This window comes from Anopheles coluzzii, chromosome 2, assembly GCF_943734685.1.
Source record: "Anopheles coluzzii chromosome 2, AcolN3, whole genome shotgun sequence".
Taxonomy (NCBI): Eukaryota; Metazoa; Arthropoda; class Insecta; order Diptera; family Culicidae; genus Anopheles; species Anopheles coluzzii.
The window spans coordinates 98124577-98142389 of NC_064670.1; the positions used below are offsets into that span (position 1 = coordinate 98124577).

At 45.4% G+C, this 17813-nt stretch overlaps 1 protein-coding gene across 8 annotated transcripts in view; it reads right to left on the minus strand.

Moving 5' to 3' along the window:
* LOC120950873 (uncharacterized) overlaps positions 1-17813 on the minus strand; it is an 87805-nt gene that overhangs the window by 53797 nt on the left and 16195 nt on the right. For all 8 annotated transcript variants that reach the window (XM_040369254.2, XM_049607758.1, XM_049607757.1 and 5 more), the window contains one exon: positions 8466-8496. The gene's annotated coding sequence lies outside the window, so the exon portion shown is untranslated. The remainder of the gene's footprint in view (positions 1-8465; positions 8497-17813) is intronic.

Below are 17813 nucleotides of genomic sequence, written 5' to 3' on the forward strand. Positions count from 1 at the left end.
AAAAAGGGAGAGAGGGGGGGGGGGGTTGGTGGAAGCGAGTGGCGTGAATGATAATGAAGATAATCAATGCTGTATTCTTCAACCGGTCCGGTGGCGAGTTGGTGATGGTTGGCGTAGTGAATAAAAAATCACAGCGTGATGTTCGATGTTGACGTGAAGCGCGCTTAGAAGCACAACGGCGTGCATTTTGGGGCGTGCTAACTGTCCATCATGGCAGCTTCTTCGCGTCCATCCATCCAGTCATACTGTCGCCCACCGCTGGTTTCAATTCGCTGCAATCAAGCTGAATAAAGTTTTGACGCGTTACCGTTCGGGTGCGTTTAATTGTCGGGAGTATTACGCTGCTACACTAACACGTGCCATTGAATGACACCTCCTCCCTGTTTCCTTTCCCGTTCTCTGCTCTCCCCAAAAAGGGGTTCATTAATTGAGGGGCCTGATGCATTTTGAATACACGGTTTGATCGCAACATTCAATCGTACAAATCCCGGCGACCCACGAGCAGCAAACTTGGGTGCAATTTGTAAAGCTCTGTCCGACGGCACTGCTACTACTACTACTACTACTACTACTACCTTTCCCCTCTCAATTGATAAGCCTTTCCAGTGCCAATGCTGTGGCAGGACACCTAAGGGGGCTTAACTCTCCGCGGCACCCATTAAGTGGCGCAACGGGTGAAGAGCACAGATGCAGCCAATTAGAAGATATTTTGCATAACAATTGAATCGGTAATGAATATTAGCTTGCGGGTTTGAAGTACACGAATTGGCAATTTCGGGGTCGCGCCTTTACCCCGAAGTTATAGGGGCAGGACGGGGCGGTGCGCCCATTAACCGATACCGCTAATAGGCAGACGCATTGACGTTTCGATTGAGGTCCGATTAAGTGTGGCTGTGCTGCTACACCAATCGGAAGTGGGCTTTGGAATTGATGTTCGAAACGGTGAGAGTGCTCCGAGTGTGAGCGTGAGGCTTCTTCTTGTTAAATGCTCGCTCTCCCGTAATAGGACACCCAACTGTGATGCTATTGATTTTTGTATCATTTATATAGGAGCTGCGTTTGGCTGGCTTCATATTACCCACGGGATCACGGGGTTTGCGTGCAAACAATGCGCGATTGATGGTGTTGCTTCCAGCGATGCTAATTAGAAGCGCCAGTACAGTTGTGCGAGTAGGAAGGGGAAACGGGTAGCCAACCCCGTAGGTGTTAAGTGGCGTTTAACGAAAGTGCACGGCGTTGAGTATACTATTTAGGGCAAACTTTCGGTATCGGTTTACTAGCAAAACGGTATCATGTCGCTCGTTGGTAAACACAATTCACATCCAGACTAATGTCAAAGTGTCTTTATGAACTCATTTGCTGGAATCAGAGGCGCATCTTCGATTGCATACTTGAGCTACTTTACATATCTGTGAAACTCAATGCGATTACTTACTGTTCATCAGCAAATGATCCACTTCAATATCGGTCCCACGATGTACTAGAATCAGATCGGAGTGCTCCGCTAACAACTTTTAATTGTGTCGTTGAACAACAACAGCTTTACCGAAAGCTTTCCTTCATCGTGTTGTTCGCCACAACAAATCGTTTCGGGTTCGCCTCACCAGTTTTAGTCCCCTGTATCACCCAATCAAAACGATTCCTTAGTGAAGAATCGGGGAAGAGGTAGAAATACTAGCCTACTACGAATGCGTGCGTAATTAAATCAAAGACTGCCGGTCGGTGGGATATTTGTTTACACAATATTGCCCTCTTGGGTGCCACTTTAAGGTTGTTGTTATGATACGGACCAAGGAGCTACTGTCCTACACATCCCCCACTCCTGCTTGGAACCATGGAACTCAATTACTTTCAAAATGTGATGACGGCAGCGACGACGACGACGGCATCATCAGTCATCGATCAAATTACGCATCCGCTTGTATGCGTCACGGTTCCGTGTTGTTCTGAAGGATGGATGCGTCGTCCTGCTGGTACTGGCAGGGAAGGATCCTATTACACACGGCGTTAAGCCTCTGTGTCTGTGAGTGCAGACAGAATCATGACAGCGCGCAATATGTTTATTTAGTACAGCAAGAGAGGGCACCGAGGGGGGCAGACTTTTGGGTTTTGGGATGCGTTCCCACATTGCCGGCTTGCGGGCGAAAGTGCGCCAGCTATTCAGCATCCTTCTTTTCGGAAGTGTAAGCTGAGAGTAACAAGGATTCTTACGTTTCATTCGCCCCCTGACACGATCAACTGTCGGGTGTTGAAAAGGGCGTCAAATGTTGATGGGTTTAACACGGCCAAAGGGGACGATGGGTTGATGCTGTTGCTGCTGTTCCGCGTTAAGCCGTGCAGGCAAAATGGAAAACGTGGCTATGAATGGAGGAGCAGGAGGCATGGCCGGTGGTTCTTCTTAGGGCGGTTTGCAAATGGGTTCTCCAGCTTTGGTCGCGGCGCGTCCTGTGTATCGGTTGTGGGTCGTCGAATGCGGCAACTGCCGGATGATAAATATACTGGCCATGATTAGCTCGTTCTAGTTTTGCCTGTCCGTTTCCGTTATTTTGCTGCGAAAGTGCGCTTTTGATGGAACTTAAAATAGAGCCCGGAGGACCATTGCCGTGGTAATGTGTGTACCTTAACGCCGGCAAAAAGACTTCGCTTGAGTTCGCGCGGATGATGGATGAGTGCCGTGCCCGGGCACGGGCATTCAATTTCAACGTCCTTGGACCGTTGGAAAGTGTCAGCGTGGAAAATGGAGAAGCGCAATCTAAACAGTCGGGGGGAAAACAGGATATACAGATGGGAAGCAGCCCATCATTCGGGGCGCTTTCTTGAGTTCATAAAAAGAGCCATGCGCCTCTCGGAGGAGCGATAATGTGTTCACCGTAAACTAGGTGGACGATTTACTCGTCGTTTACTCCACAGCTCGTTGCACGTGTTCTTTGCCGCCGCTTGACACACGGAGCAGAAAAAATCTCGTCAAAAAAGGGTGAGCTGTCAAGTGTGCCTTGATTTGCGTTTCCCTACAATCTTTGGAGTTGTGCATCCATTTTTCAGCAAGTAGTAGGCGTCAACCCCCACCTAGTGACACTGTACATTTTGTGTGAGTGTGTGTGTGTGTGTTTACTTAACCGTAGCAATAGACGATGCGCAATCTCAGATTGCGCATATATTCGTTTTATCAAAACATAAGTCATTTCGCGTAGCCAACCCTGAGCTATAAACGTCATTTCCATACAATTTCAGATTGCGCCAAGATTGCGCATAAATTTTCAAGATTATATGTCCGAGATATATAAATATTTTTTGACAGATAAATATATCAAACCGATCCGTTTGACAGATAAATATATGCGCAATCTGAGATTGCGCATCGTCTATTGCTACGGTAATGTGTTCTCACAAGTTCTTTCATTTTCACCCCGAGAAGCACTGCAGCATGATAAATGTGTGCACTATCCTTCGATCGGTCATCTTCGCGAGCAATCACGCTGAACAGGATGCTCCATATCCCGGCGTGTGAAAGGAGTGGAAATTTAATTCACACTTGAGCGATGGCGATACACGTTTTTGTTTTCCTTTTTGGAGGAACACACTGTCAACCGTTTCTTTCGGTGGGTGAGCTCCTCGGACATTTGGGTCACTGTTAGAAAACGAGAAATAAAGCTTCGATCGATGGGCCAAATCTTCCCTTCTCCAATCTCGCTGCTTGTCCGTAATAGAGTATTATAATGATGACAGATTCTGTAACTCATTCAATTAAGACGCTTCCGCCACCAACTGGTGCGAAACGAAACTCTTCATCTGTTAGTTGCTTCACCTAGTCTCCCTCCCTAACCCATTTTACCTTTGGAAAGCGCGTCCCCCCAGAGCACGCCAGATTTGAATGAACGCTTGGTTTGATTGATGATGACGGTGTTGCTCACTCTCTCTCTCTCTCTCTTCGTCCCAGTACCTTTCTAGGGTTTGATGTTTTGCTTTTTCGGTAGCAGTGCCAACGCCCTCCCGGAGCGGCCACGCGCCAAATACACATACACACACTGGGCAGCTTCCTGATTTTGTTGCGACCATCACCACCAACACCGTTTGGTGAAAATGAAGATTTATATGATTCTTCGAAGCGACGCCCGGTCAACCGGCGATTGTTCGATTGCTAGGGGTAACCACACACAGCGTGCTGCCATGCTGCCCCCTTTTTTTTCCCGCGCGCAAGATGGATGATGGGTGTCGCCTTATTTTCGAGCAGCTTGCGCTCAGTTGTGTTGTTTTTTTCCCCGCAAGCAGATTATTTCCTTGGACAGGCGTACGCTAGAGCGCGCGCGCGCGCACGTGCTCGTGCTGACAAAAGTAATATTAAACTGGTTGTTGGTTTTTTTTCACCCTCGACCCTCCTTTCCGGGCTTAGATATGTACTCCTTCAGATGTGGGGTGCACTCTTTCCGGGAATGATTTATCGCTCACCCTGGCAAAAAAGTAAAGCAGCAGCAAAAACAGCCCCACAACACGGTAATAGAGACGATGCGGAAAGGTGTAGAGGTTTTTTTTCTCTCTATTCAAAAGTGTACTGGTGCTTCTGTTTTGAACTTTTCAAAATGGTGAAATATAATGCCGGAGTATCAACCGGAGTACAAAAAACCGAACGAAGGCCGATTGATATCGAACGAAGCGCACGGAGGAGCCCTAAATTGCCCGCCTCACACTTGCCACGTCGATACCAATATTCTCATTACCGGACGGTTTTCCGACGAGGAAGACTAAAGTGGAAGCGATGCCCCGAAGCAAAGTTAGGTCAGTATTACGTTACAACACCGTGGGGCTTTTGGGGTTGGTTGCTTTGCACTTTTGCACCACGCCGGGTTTCGTCCGGATAGTAGCACAAGTAGGGAAGGTGGGGACATGAAAATTCAGAGGATCGGATTTAATCGGAAAGGTGTTTCAATCAAGAAAAGCCTTCCGAGAATAGATAAAAAGGGATTGGTTGCTTACAAATCTAGTAAAAAAAGGAGGACGACATAAAAAAATGGAAAGACACAGCATTTTCTATGATTTGAGCTATGGTGTTTTTCCTTCGTTCTTTCGTTGTGTGCATTACTTCTACTTTGTCAACATTCGCATACCATTCGCATACCATCATCATCATCATCATCATCATCATCGTCGATCCTTCTGGGATCGGAAACGATAAAGAATAACGACAGTGTCGGGTTTGAGGGACATATTGCTTAAGAAACCCTTCCCCGACTAGATTGTCCCCGGTCGGCTGCAATCGATCCTGGTGAGTGGTAATGGTGGGTCCCCATGCCGAGCCAAAGAAGTGTCATTTGAGAGTAGTGTTCTTGTGTTCGGGGTTTGCTGCTACCGTTTGTATTGTTCCCTTGGAGAACAATCCTTTCTGTGGTTACGCTTCAGCTCTCATTGGTGGTTGGCGTAGAACGATGCGATAAAGCCTTTCAAACCGAAGAGAAAAACTCCCATTCAAAGGTTGTGGAAAATGGATGTAAAAAACATAAAGTGTACAGAATAAAAGTAAAAAAATATATAAACAAAATTTGGGAGCAAAGTAAAACGGAGGAATAAAGAAAAAAAAGGCCAAGTTTGAATGGCGAAATTCCTCCAAGAGGCAAGACTCGCTCGCATGCCTGGAAGAAAGGATTGCCTTTCCGAAAAAGCAAAAGTAATACAAAACAAAAGAGAACACCGACCAACGGCGGGTAGCGATAAAATATGGACGAAAGAATCCAATCTGAGATTACGAAGGCTGCGAGGCGGGAAGGAAAAAATCATTTCCCTTTCCCGGTAACGGGTGAGGTTACAAATGAATATCTTCTGACTTTCTTCAATTCTTGGACGCTTCATTGCCGCAATCAAACGGAAGCAGTCCTGGGGGAAGCAAAATGGAGGGGGGGGGGATAGCAAACCGTTCCGATGCCGTGTCCATCTTGGAAATGAGCGGGGGAAAAACTAGAACCCTGTGTGCCTTATGCTTCCTGCGCTGGAAGCAAAAAAGTAGGATGGAAAAATCGGTGTTTGAAGAAATTATGATCAGAAGGTTCAGATTTAGCACTGGTGTCTTGTCCCCCGGAGCAGACAAATCAGTTTCCTTCGTAAAACAGAAGTAAAATAACACCACAAAAAAACAGAAAAAAAGGTTTATACATGTTAGGGAAAAGAAAAGGCTGCTCGAAAACCTTTCCATGGGCGCTACAGCGCAAGAGCTAGCCAAAAATGTGTGTTTGCGATCGACGATTGGGTTCTCGCTTCTCCCCATCTTGCCCATCCGATCCACTTGATTAGGAGCAGACGGTTTCGCTTTTGGGACGCGTGATGGTGGTGGTCGAGATTGCGAAACCATTGTGATACGTTATCCCAAATCGTTGTGCCCACCAACTCCTCCAAAAGGGGTTCGAATGTTTAACATGCAATAAATATGTGAAACATCTGTCCCACGAATCTGCAGAGATTGGGGGCAAGCGGTACAGAGATGCTGCAGCAGCGGTGTCGTGTGTCGTGTAGCCGGAGAAAACAGCTATTTTATTACATGCCGATGACATGTGGTCTCGCATGAAAGCGTTTGATTAAAGAAGCACCGTGGCAGTGGGTGGGTTTTCCTATGTTAAATTACACCTCAAAGTAGGAATGTCAATGAGTGGGATTTTTTATTGTGTGCCATAGCTTCAACAAAACTGCACATTTCGATAGGAGGGGACATTGGAAGCAGTGTGGGTACATTCGAAAGCTTCGCGTAAGCTCGTCCGCATTGCCTGGCAGCCCCAGCGTAACGGGTTGTGTAAACCTTCGTCAAAATATCTTTATCCTTATCGTACAGATGTCCCACACCAAAAAGTCCCGTGCCAAAAAGTCAACCGTAAAGTGCGGGTTAATTTCGAATCGAAAGTTTTCTCCCACCCGCCACCGTTTACGAAAGATACGGGTTTTGACAAAGGCTATCGATTGTCGAAAGTTTCGTCTGAGGGCGGAGCTGGAGAGCTAGTAGATAGGACACTTCAGAATCGTCAGAACGGGGGATACGCTATTCATCAAAATCACGATGCCCGGTTGAACGGTTCAGAATATTAAGTGCTTTGAAGTTACCCAAAGGCGAAGCAGGGTTAGTGACAGTTCACTAGAAGTACCTGTCAAATAACGCCACCCAATGGTATGCATTCAAAGCGCCCTCTAGTGTCAAATCGAAGAGACAGAGAGATAGTGAACAGAAGAAGCAGCTGCGTTGTTTGTGTACTTCTTTCGTCATGCCAATGGGTCTTTTTCCCTGCAACATTCTTTAGCGTCTGAATTATCGTGTGCCCCTTAATCTTGTGCCAACTGTCCCACTGAGTGTGCCTGAGTGGTTTGTGTACTTTAAGAAACAGCAACAACAAAAAAAGGCACAAAACTCGTCGTTCTGACCTGTCTCGTTCCCGCTGGACGAATGAAGCCAAGATGATCGTTTTCCATACTCTTTTGTCAGCACAACCCTCGTGACGTCGTACCCTGACACATGACGAACTGACACGGCGTGATACGCAGCGCTCGGACTGTTGACGTTGGGTGATTGGAGGACATGGGGCCCGGCTTGCTGACAGCAGGCGCTCTGACTGTACGCTGCTGTGTCGTTGCCACACAGCCGGTAGGGGGAATGGCCACCCCGCCGTGAGCATCGGGGGAAATCAGTTTTCCGGTCTTATTACACTTTTAATGAAAGTCAGAATGAAAGAAATGAAATACCAACACAGTATCCCGGGCTGCCAGCGGTGTGTGTGTGTGTGTGTGTGTGTGGTATGGGTTCTGGGTTCGGCGACTCCTCGCACATCGTATCGTATTTTGTAGCGGCATTACGGTGAAATGAAGACAGTAACCGGGAACAGTAAATCAGGTATGTGCTTGTGTTTGTGTGAAAATGGTGACAACGGTGCATTAGAATGAAGAGATGAAATGTCACCACCTGGGGGGCTGAGCACAGAGGTAGCTTGCAGGTGGTTTCTATTGCACCGTGAGCGGTTAAAGCGGTAGTTGCGGGCAATGATTAAAGAAAGACATGTGTTGCAGACAGGAAGCACCTCTTAAGAGTCTATATCCAAGGTAAGCGATAATGATTGTGTGTGTGTTTTTATTATTGTGCAGCGGAGTATGACAAAATGCTCTGCAATAAGAACATGTTTTTTAATGTGTCATGTTAAAAAGCTACAGATCATTACGCCAGTGCTGCTAGGCCGGTGATGATTTGCCGCAGATTAATATGAGACTGAATAGGAGCGTCTCTAAAGAGATTTTGACGTATTGAAACTTTGCTCCGATTAATGACCAACATCAACACTTGGGGGAAATAGGAAGAACTACCTAATCTTGGCATTCGTTAGTAGGAAAGATATCACTGGGGAAATAGGAGAGCCTAAGTATTTTTTTTACAAAGTGTTGGAGGTTTTTATCTCTATTCGTAAACATGATTACTCTACTATCTTACATGATGTTTCGTATCTTACTTGTACTTAGTTGAGGCTGAGGCTGTAGTTTCTGAAATAAGAAGAGAATAATTGGTCAGTGAAGGTTTATTGTAGAGTTGCATAATGAAGTATTTAAAGGTGTATGATTAAAGGCCTTGTAAGACTTTTTAGAGTTTTCACAATTGTAGTATACATTATTCTAAATACGTTGTGTATGGTTACAATGAACCATTGCTCTAATTGTTAGAACAGCAATTCGATTGACTGTATTTTGAATGAAATATGCATAATTTAATTCTTACTTACAAAAACATTGTCATTAACTTTTGAATTAAAATGTGAATGTGGGAATTTTAAATTTATAACGACATTCTAATTTAAAATTTATTAGAAGAAAAAAAGGTGGATTTGGGCCCAATTCCCTTCCATTTATAATATTTTCGTATAGCACCCTCTTCCAATATCACGTGGTACTATGCTGTGAGTCAGGAATGTCAAATTGTTTTGACAATTAGTGTCTTCACAAGAACAATCATTTTTTCAGCTCATATACCATACTTAAACAAGCGTATTTTGCGTCCATCTTTATCAGAAGTTCATTTTAAAGAAATAAGTATAAGCATTGGGGCGGTCCAGTGGTACAGTCGTCAACTTGAAATGAAGCATCCATTCAAACCTGAAATGGACCGTCCCCCGTTTCAAGGATTGACTATCCGGCTGCGTGGTAATGAGTCAAGTCTCGAAAGCCTGTATAGGCCAGCATGAGTGTCCGCGTAGAACATTACGCCTAATAGAAGAAGAAGAAGAAGTTTAATCTTATTTTTAATGCATTTGTTTTTATCTCTACCCATTCTAGTGCTCCTTACTTCCTTCCTCCTTTTGCGTGTAATCATTTGTAACTTTCACTGATATTTGTTTTTCAGTTGCGCATGACGCACGCATCGCACGTGAGATGATGTAAGCTGCTTACTTTCAATGGAATTACAAGTTTTATCTCACAGCTACAGCATGGAGGGATTTACCCCTTACTTACGCATGATAAGCGCTATGTAGGGGAAAACCGATGGAAATAAAGATAGTATTACATTCCACCAAACCCCGCCCGGGAAACAAACGTGAAACAAAAACCAAAGGAACACCGCACCGCGCCACCACGCACCGGTAGAGATTTAAGCAGCGCAATTTCTTTCGTTCACACATAATCGGAACAAGCGGTAGCGATTTGCAGCGCTGCAGTTCCATTCTCACCTTTTGAGAAGGGGTGTGAACAATCAATGCCAAACCAACATACACCAATGTTTGGTTTGGTTCCAGGGCCCACAAGAATGGCGGTGTGAAGCTACATTGTGGAAGCGAATGGTTGAGAAGCGATCGCTTAACGATCCTTTCACGGATGCAAAAACCCGCGCGATGCAGAGAGCAACAATAAAAGCATAACAATGTGTGTTGGATTAGTGTTTTCTGGCGGGAATCGCGATGCAACACCCCGCTTGCGGGAGGCGGTGGTGCATGTGTATATTATCTTGAGAAGGGTGCCTTTCAAAACGGGAAGCAAACGAGCGAATGAGAGTCAAATGGACCACAACAACAACAAAAAAACTCCATTATGTACTCAGCAGCTACACTACACTACTGCTTGTACAATGCAACTTTTTGTTCGTGTGCTCTGCTACATCACTTAAACTGCTGAAACCCTCCATATCCCCAACCCCCTCCGGGTTTTGCAATTGTATAGCAGAACCGCGTGCGTTTTCGTTGCCGGTGAAGCGTTTTTATCGCGCGAAAGGGAAACACTTATGCGTTTGGCGCCTGTGCGCCTATTATTCAGCTGCAGCTAGTGAATGCGCGTCGCTACTTGTGGTGGTGGTTGCTGTTGTTTTTGATTTTTTGTTATTGTGCTTCTTCTTTCTCTCACCCTTGCTTCCGCATTTCTTCCGGCGGGGGGTTTCATCATCGCGAGAAAAATCATTCATGAATGAAAATGAAGCAGGCTAATAATAGTCATCGTAAACAGCGCTAACAAGAAGCAGCTCGGCATGCTCGGCATGATGTGCGGAAGCTCGCCTCACCTGCAAACACGTTTTTGAGGGTGGAAGAAATTCACAAAAAAGAAGAAGAAACAGTACATCAACCAGCAGCAACAGCAGCAGCAGCACCACAACAACATCGTAAACAATCAAACCGTTAGGTCCAATTTCAGTTAATGGATTAAATTGTAGCACCGATTCGGGGTAGCTCACGCCAACCATCTTCGGGAACCTGCCCCGGTAAGGGTTTCGGGAGATGGGCGATGCGTGTACAGAGCTACAGAGCACCGTGCGTTGTTTCCATGCAAAGAAAAAGGGTGTAATTTTTGTGCAGCTTTAGTTGAAAAACTAGGGGAAAGCAACAACACATCGTTATGCAGATCAGTTGGTTGCTTTTGAAAAGAAATACAAAAGGATTTGGTGTTTTGGCGGCAGTACTATAGTTTTAAAGTGACGGGTTTTCCCAACAGATGGCGCTATAAAATTCGCCATTATAAAAGTGTCTGCTGAGTGCCATCAAAATCATTTAAAATTAGTTTTAATGATAAACATCTAAAAAATCTTTAATGATAGAACGTTCATTGGACGAAGTGTTTTTTTATGATTACTTTATGGTATAAAAACCATAAATGAAACACATTCAATTATCTTTTGGGCACGATTTGTCTACGATCAACTTCGCCGTGCTGGCAGAATGCCCACAACACTTTGCGTGGGGCTTTATTTTCACACACACACAAAAAAAGCTGTACACCGTGCAATTATGAAGGGCAGCCTGTATGGAATGTAAAAAGAGCTGGAAACAGATGACAAAAAAATAAAGAAAGACTAACCATTTCTGTTATGATTTACGCGAACCGTTTGCCAAAATTGCATCCATGAGGTGAGGTGCAAGATCAAGGACGTAGGTCGTTTGGTAAAATAGAACCGGCACAAAACACTATCACTAAAACACTGCACTAGGAACATAAATCAAGAAGTTAGCTTACCGTGGCATCTTTGCTTCCCCGGCTTACGCGCGCGGTACACACGCGGTGACAAATTAGTTTAGGAAGCCATTTTGCCTAAAATGTTCAGTTCGGTTTGATGCAAAAGTTTCTTGAATAGAAAAATCAATTGCAATTGTTATCGCTTATATTCTTCTGCTTTTCGTTTACTAAGGTCTCCTATTGTAGATGCATGTAAACAGTTAGCAATTTGTGGAAATGAACGTCCAAATAATTGAAACTGTCCACTTTTCGTGCAACTGAACCGCCCAGGACCGCCACTTTTTTTAGCAACTCTGACATCGCTGACGGTGCACACGGTTGGTGGCTATCCATTTCCCCGACGCACAGTTGGCATAATATGGATTTAATGCTTCACAGAGATGGAATCGGAAGCCGCTCGGGTTTTACTTAAGGCCGCATCTTTCTTTTTTCTTCCTCCCCAGTTCCGCATGAAGAATCTCGCGCGTTCGTGTGCCGATGGGAGAAAATTTTTATTTAATTGCAATCAAAATTTTGTACAAGTTGCACGCGCCTTAGATTCGTGGACGGTTCTTCACGGTGCGGAGGAATGTGTGAGGCACTTTGTCTGCTGTTTTCCGTGCAACTTTGGACGGAATGAAAAATGGTTAATTGAAATCCCGCATTACCGGAAATAGTTCTTTTCGCAAACGGAAAGGTGTAGCATCATCGTTCCTCTGCTGCTGACGCGGTAAGAATGGAAAACAATCTCTGTCAAGGGAAAAGGGAATGCCATTTCAAAGCCTTCCGCTAGCTGCCATCGTTCTGTGTGTGTGTGTGTGTGTGTGTGTGTGTGTGTGTGTGTGTGTGTGTGTGTGTGTGTGTGTGTGTGTGTGTGTGTGTGTACGGAGCGGGTAAATTAGAGCATTGTGGCAGTGTTGGACAGTACGCTCGGCAGCCGCGCCTGGTTGGACGTTGAGATGGCGATAATGAAATTATAATTAATTAAATTGAAGGAATTGGTGCATTAAGGCGTGCTGGGATGAAATTTTCAATGCAAAAGAATGCATGAAATCTTTTTTTTTTTAGAATCGTTCTGCGTACGGCAAAATTCATGCAAAAGAAAGCTCATTGTATTGTTGCTATTGTATGTAAGAAATAACGATCACTCAATAACGAGCTAACTTTTATACCGTTATTGCTGTACCGAACCGATGTTTGTTGTTGATTTAATCGTAAACTCGTTTGTTCAACGTTAACGTGCCAGTGTGAGCTGGGGTGCACAATTTATCACACAATTGTAACTACCCCCCCCCCCCCCCTCCCCTCGATCACTTTTTAATCCCGTATCGTTTTGCGTGTGCTTGTTGATCAAGACATTAAACTTTTTCCTCTCTTGCGGGTTCGCAAGAAAGCCTGCCGGACACAATAATTGGCCAATTAATTGTGCTTTTACAATTGTTCCCCCTTTCCCCCCTTGCCCCACAGATGGTGGTGTATTTTGAGCTTCGCGTACAGCCAGTCATTCCTATCCAGCTCAATCCCAACGTCAGTGGGAACGGGAACGTTAAAACAGCGAATGACTTGGAGACCGCCCGTGGTCAATCAGTCGTGAAAGACATGCATAAGAAATTGGTTTCGGTACGGGAGGGTTTACCAAGGTGGATACATTTCATTGCTAAGCAACCTGGTGCTGGTAGATGGGAAACATTTTCCAATGTTGAGGGATTAAGCTGATTAAATGGAATTTTAATTTAAGCGGGTGAAAAACCAAATCTACTTCGAAAGGTATTTCGTACCGCGCGTGTATCGTCTGTGACTTTTTCTAGCTTTCTGTCTGCCTTTCTCCCGAAATAGCAGCTAATATTTCACATCGAACGCGCCAAAATGAAAACATTGGCATTTTCGCTGGCCATATCGTGGTGCAGTAGAGTACGTTGCCGCTCGCAAGACCGCTCGCTACAACTTAATTAAGTTCGTAGTTTAATCGAGCAAAGTGTAACGTTTTGCACCGGAGAAGCAGAGATCCTGGGGTGTGCCACAACCAACACAAACGCTGTGGGAACACGACGCCCTAGCCCGGTGGGGCGTTTGGGTAACGTGAGCTGCATCAAACCGTTGTTTTTTGTTGTTGCTATTGCCGCTACGTATTGCCTGTACCGACGGGGACGATCTACCCAATATACAAACGTTTGCGTATGATATCATCGCGTTCGGCTAGGTTTTCATCGCTTTAGCGAAAGTGTGTACCTTTTGGGAGCTGTTTTTTTTTGTTCGGAACACCTTCCCATTCTTTGACCTGTTTCGGAATCGTTTCTGTTTTTTTTTTGTTGGGAGGGAAGAAAGGTTCGTTGTCTAGCGCTAGCTTTCGACAGCAAGCGGTTTCGTTTGTTCTACCCGGGGGCGTTGTAATCACTGGGCTGTGGTGGGGTGGAGCGCGCATTGGATGAAGGTTCGGGTGCTAACATGACACAATGTTAGCGAAACCGTACACAGGGCGACCAAGCCACCGACACCGTTTGTCGATCCGTGCTGCACGGGAACGATTTCGGAGCGAACGGAAGGAATATTTTCCCCGGCGTGTTGTGTGTGTGTGTGTGTGTGTGTGTGTGTGTGTGTGTGTGTGTGTGTGTGTGTGTGTGTGTGTGTGTGTGTGTGAAAGAGCGTTTTCTTTCCCCAAGGGTGACATGTTTCCGCTGCACGCGAACCGATGGAGCTTTATGCAGTTCGCGTACTCGCGCATCCGAGCGCAACCGACCCGACCGACCGCGTGTTTGTGCTTATTTGGTTGGCTTTGTGCATACGCAAACGGCTACGGCCGCCGCCGCCGCCACCGTACGTTTGTTTGTTTGCGCAAAGCTGGGGTGGATGGATGGACGGGTTTCAAAAAGTCATAAACGAAGTAAACGCGCCGGGTTTCTTCTGCCCATATAGCCGAGCGGAAGTGTGCTTTACAACAACGCTTTTCCAAACCACGCTTCAGCCAGCCAAAAGCCCACCACACATCGGCTGGTGGATGTGCTGTGTATGGGAGCGATCGAAATTGAATTTTTTCTGCGTCGGGTGCCTGTGCTGGTCTCGCCGACGAGAATAACGTACCCAAACGCCGCGCGGATATACACACAACTGGGGCTCGCACGCGATCGTACAATTTTGATGGGTACAGCGTTCGAGCGCAGCACCACCAGCCTTCCTTCCAGCTGGCTGGCTGGGTGCTATATTTTATTCAAGTGGGACAGTGTGGTACATGTATTTAATAAAATAAAACACATCGTTCCTGAGGTGTTGTTTTTTTTTCTGGGTGCCTTCTTCCCACACACACAAACACACACACACACACACACACACACACACACACACAAAGAACGTTTATGTACCTATTGGTCGTTGACTAAGTCAGTTGGGAGGACCGACCACCACTGCCGTGACCGCAGCGGGATGGTGTGTTTATGTCACCAGTTGTGTCACCGGTAAGGGGGTAAAGGTAAAGTATTTATCATATTCGAGTATTTGAATTTGGCGTGTTTGTTTGGTTGGTTGGTTGGTTTAAAGATGTTGGTGATGTGTTTGTAAACGACTCGTGCCCTTGTGCGGTTGAAGATGAGTGTTGTCCGTGGGTTTGATGGCAAGGATAATTGTGTGATGAATGAAGCTATGTTTGTGTTTTGATGACTAATGTCGTGTCGTGCAGGTCATTATGAAATTTCATTTATGTTTTTGTTCGTGTTATGTTCACCCTGTACACGTGTCGTTGTGTCTACTAGAAGAGCTTTTCTGAGGACGGACTAGAATGGAATTCAGTATCAATGAAGAAGGATTTCATGAAATGCTGTCTGTTTTAAAACATTTTAATATTCAATTCCAACTAATGATACTGATGTGGTACAATGTGTAAGTCCTTAAAAAGACTTTTCTGAGTGAGATACCTAGTCCAAGAAGCTTAGAGTAGCGTAAAAGCTGGAATGAAAGCTTCACACATTCTGACCATTTTAAATGCAGAATCTGATACATGGAGGTTCTAGATTTATACCCTTTGACATACTTTGAAAAGCTGCATTGAACTGTATGTTGTTGCTAAGCATTTCAAGAATAGTATAGTTCACTATAGCAACGAAAATCTGTTTTGAAAATTTTGCCGAAAGAAGGTAAGGAGACAATTCCTTTATATACATTTCCTGGACAACAACCTACTACTCTCCCTAAGCAGTCATGAGTTTCACAACGTCTACCGTACCAACAGGGGTGTAAACTTTACAAAATAGGCCAAATCCTTTTACAGCAATCACACAAGATTCCTTTTTAATTGAACACTCCTATCCGGACGAAAAGGGGAGTCATCTCTAGAAGAGAGAGAGAGAGTGTTCCCTTGCGCCGAGGCCCATTGGTAAAAAAAGGTTGACAGAAAAGTTTCGACACTATCCCCCTCTCCCCCAGGTCCCAGGATCAATCCAATTAAAAACGAAATGTTAACAGTTTGGTTCGTCAACATACACTGGTCACTGGGTCCTTCGTGTGAGTGTGTGTTTGAATGTGGGAATATTCACCTTTACGTTTAATTCAAAAGCCGCTTTGATGTAAACGGTTTTGTCTGTGTGGGGATTGTGGCAATTGCCAGCTGGGCTCGTCAGGAGATGACACTGGATTCCGGCATTCCGGCTGCTGCCAGATGCCTTTAATGTTCTTTCCGTCCGATGGGTGTAGTGGGTGCAGTCGGAAGTCAAGCACACAGAAGGAGGAGGAACAACCCGCTTGCCTTCAATAAAGTTGAACGAGTTGACCCAGTTGTGTGTGGGATTGGCGCTCAGGTATCTGTATGTTTGTTTTGAGTATGAGTGATACGTTTTAAACACACTGTCAACGGGACGTATGGATCCAGCTAGGCAAAGAGAACCAAGCGGGACTGGTTGAACGTTTTGGTCGATATCGATTTTTTCCCCCACAGAATCATAGCTCGAAATTATGGCACCAGGCTCCAGATAGGGACGGAGTTCTGTGTATTGGATTTATGATGGGTTTTTCCAGGAAGTTCCGTCTCGCAAAGGCACACGGCCCTCTTTTGTGCTTCTGCACAGACAAAGCTGCTGCTTGTGCATCCAAACAAGCGAACAACTGGTCCAATTTCTTTCGGTAGCTTCAGTTAACCGTGGCTCCAACCAATGGCAAGCGAATATGGTAAGCTTTTGTGTATAAATATTTGGACAGTGCCGGAATATCCTTCGCAAGGGCGCAGGATCGTTTCAGAGGGGGAGGGGTGGGTGGGTGGGTGGGGTTGGTTTTCGGCTGTGTGCACATGTTTCCGATCTTTCGATCCCGGTGTCTCACGTACGATTGGGGCTGGAAAGCGGACCTGCATCGGACATTGTGCGGGCAAACACAAACCGTCACGAACATCGACCCGTCCTACCCACGCGGCACTGTTTACTTGTCGTACGTGCGAGGATTAGGGGACGTGTAAGGGTTTTTTGGGGCGAAGATTACAATTTTGCAGTCCCGTTCCGTGCGCGTCCCGGCTGGTTGCTGGTTGGACTTCGGACAGGGTCCGCTTCCCTTTTAATCGGTCCCACGTCGGGCCGGTCGAGGTTGGCCCCCAGGAAAAGTGACTGAGGCAGCGAACAGCAGTGGTCGACCCCGATGGCATCGGTGTACTTGTCAAACAGAAAGTGCCAACCGGGGAGGCATTTTTGCGGTTCGACTTTTAATTAGCTGCATCGAAGGTGAACAGATTTGGAGCCGGAATTGAAACAAATCTCACCAGCGCCGGCATGGCTGTATCGAAACGCTATCGGTACACGGTGGGGGGTAGGGTAGAAGGGTATAATGTTATCAAACAACTCAGTTCAATTGAATTTTGGTACCACCACAAAACAGCCCGCCGGGGGGTATGTTGATGAGTTCATTAGAGAATCTGGGGGGAAAGGGGAAAAGTTGTGTTTCTCTTTGTGCTTCGGGGCAAAAAGGTTAATTCCCCTCTAAAGGGAGCAATTTTCGGGTTAGTTTGTGGATGGTGTGACAAGTTGTTACAGGTACAAATTGGAAACAAACAGCCAAAACCTTCAGGACATTCAAATTTTGTTGTTGTTATTGTAATTTTTGGCAGCTTTTGTAACAAAATACAACTTCATGGATTTTTCAATAATTTGTAGAAGCTCTAGATTATTGTATGGCTTGATTATTGAAGCTTTTTAGTTTGTAGAACCAGATTCAAAGTTATAAAGCAAACAAAAACCATTAATTTAGTATCTGGAAGTACACACTTTAGGAAAGATTCAAGCTTCCTAAACAGCAGGGATATCAAGATGAAGATTAATTCTACACCCTTCACTCATACTTCAGGGGTACCGCAAGGAAGCATCCTTGGACCATTGCTGTTTATCATCTTCAGTAACGACATCGTCAATGTAATTCCTGACTGC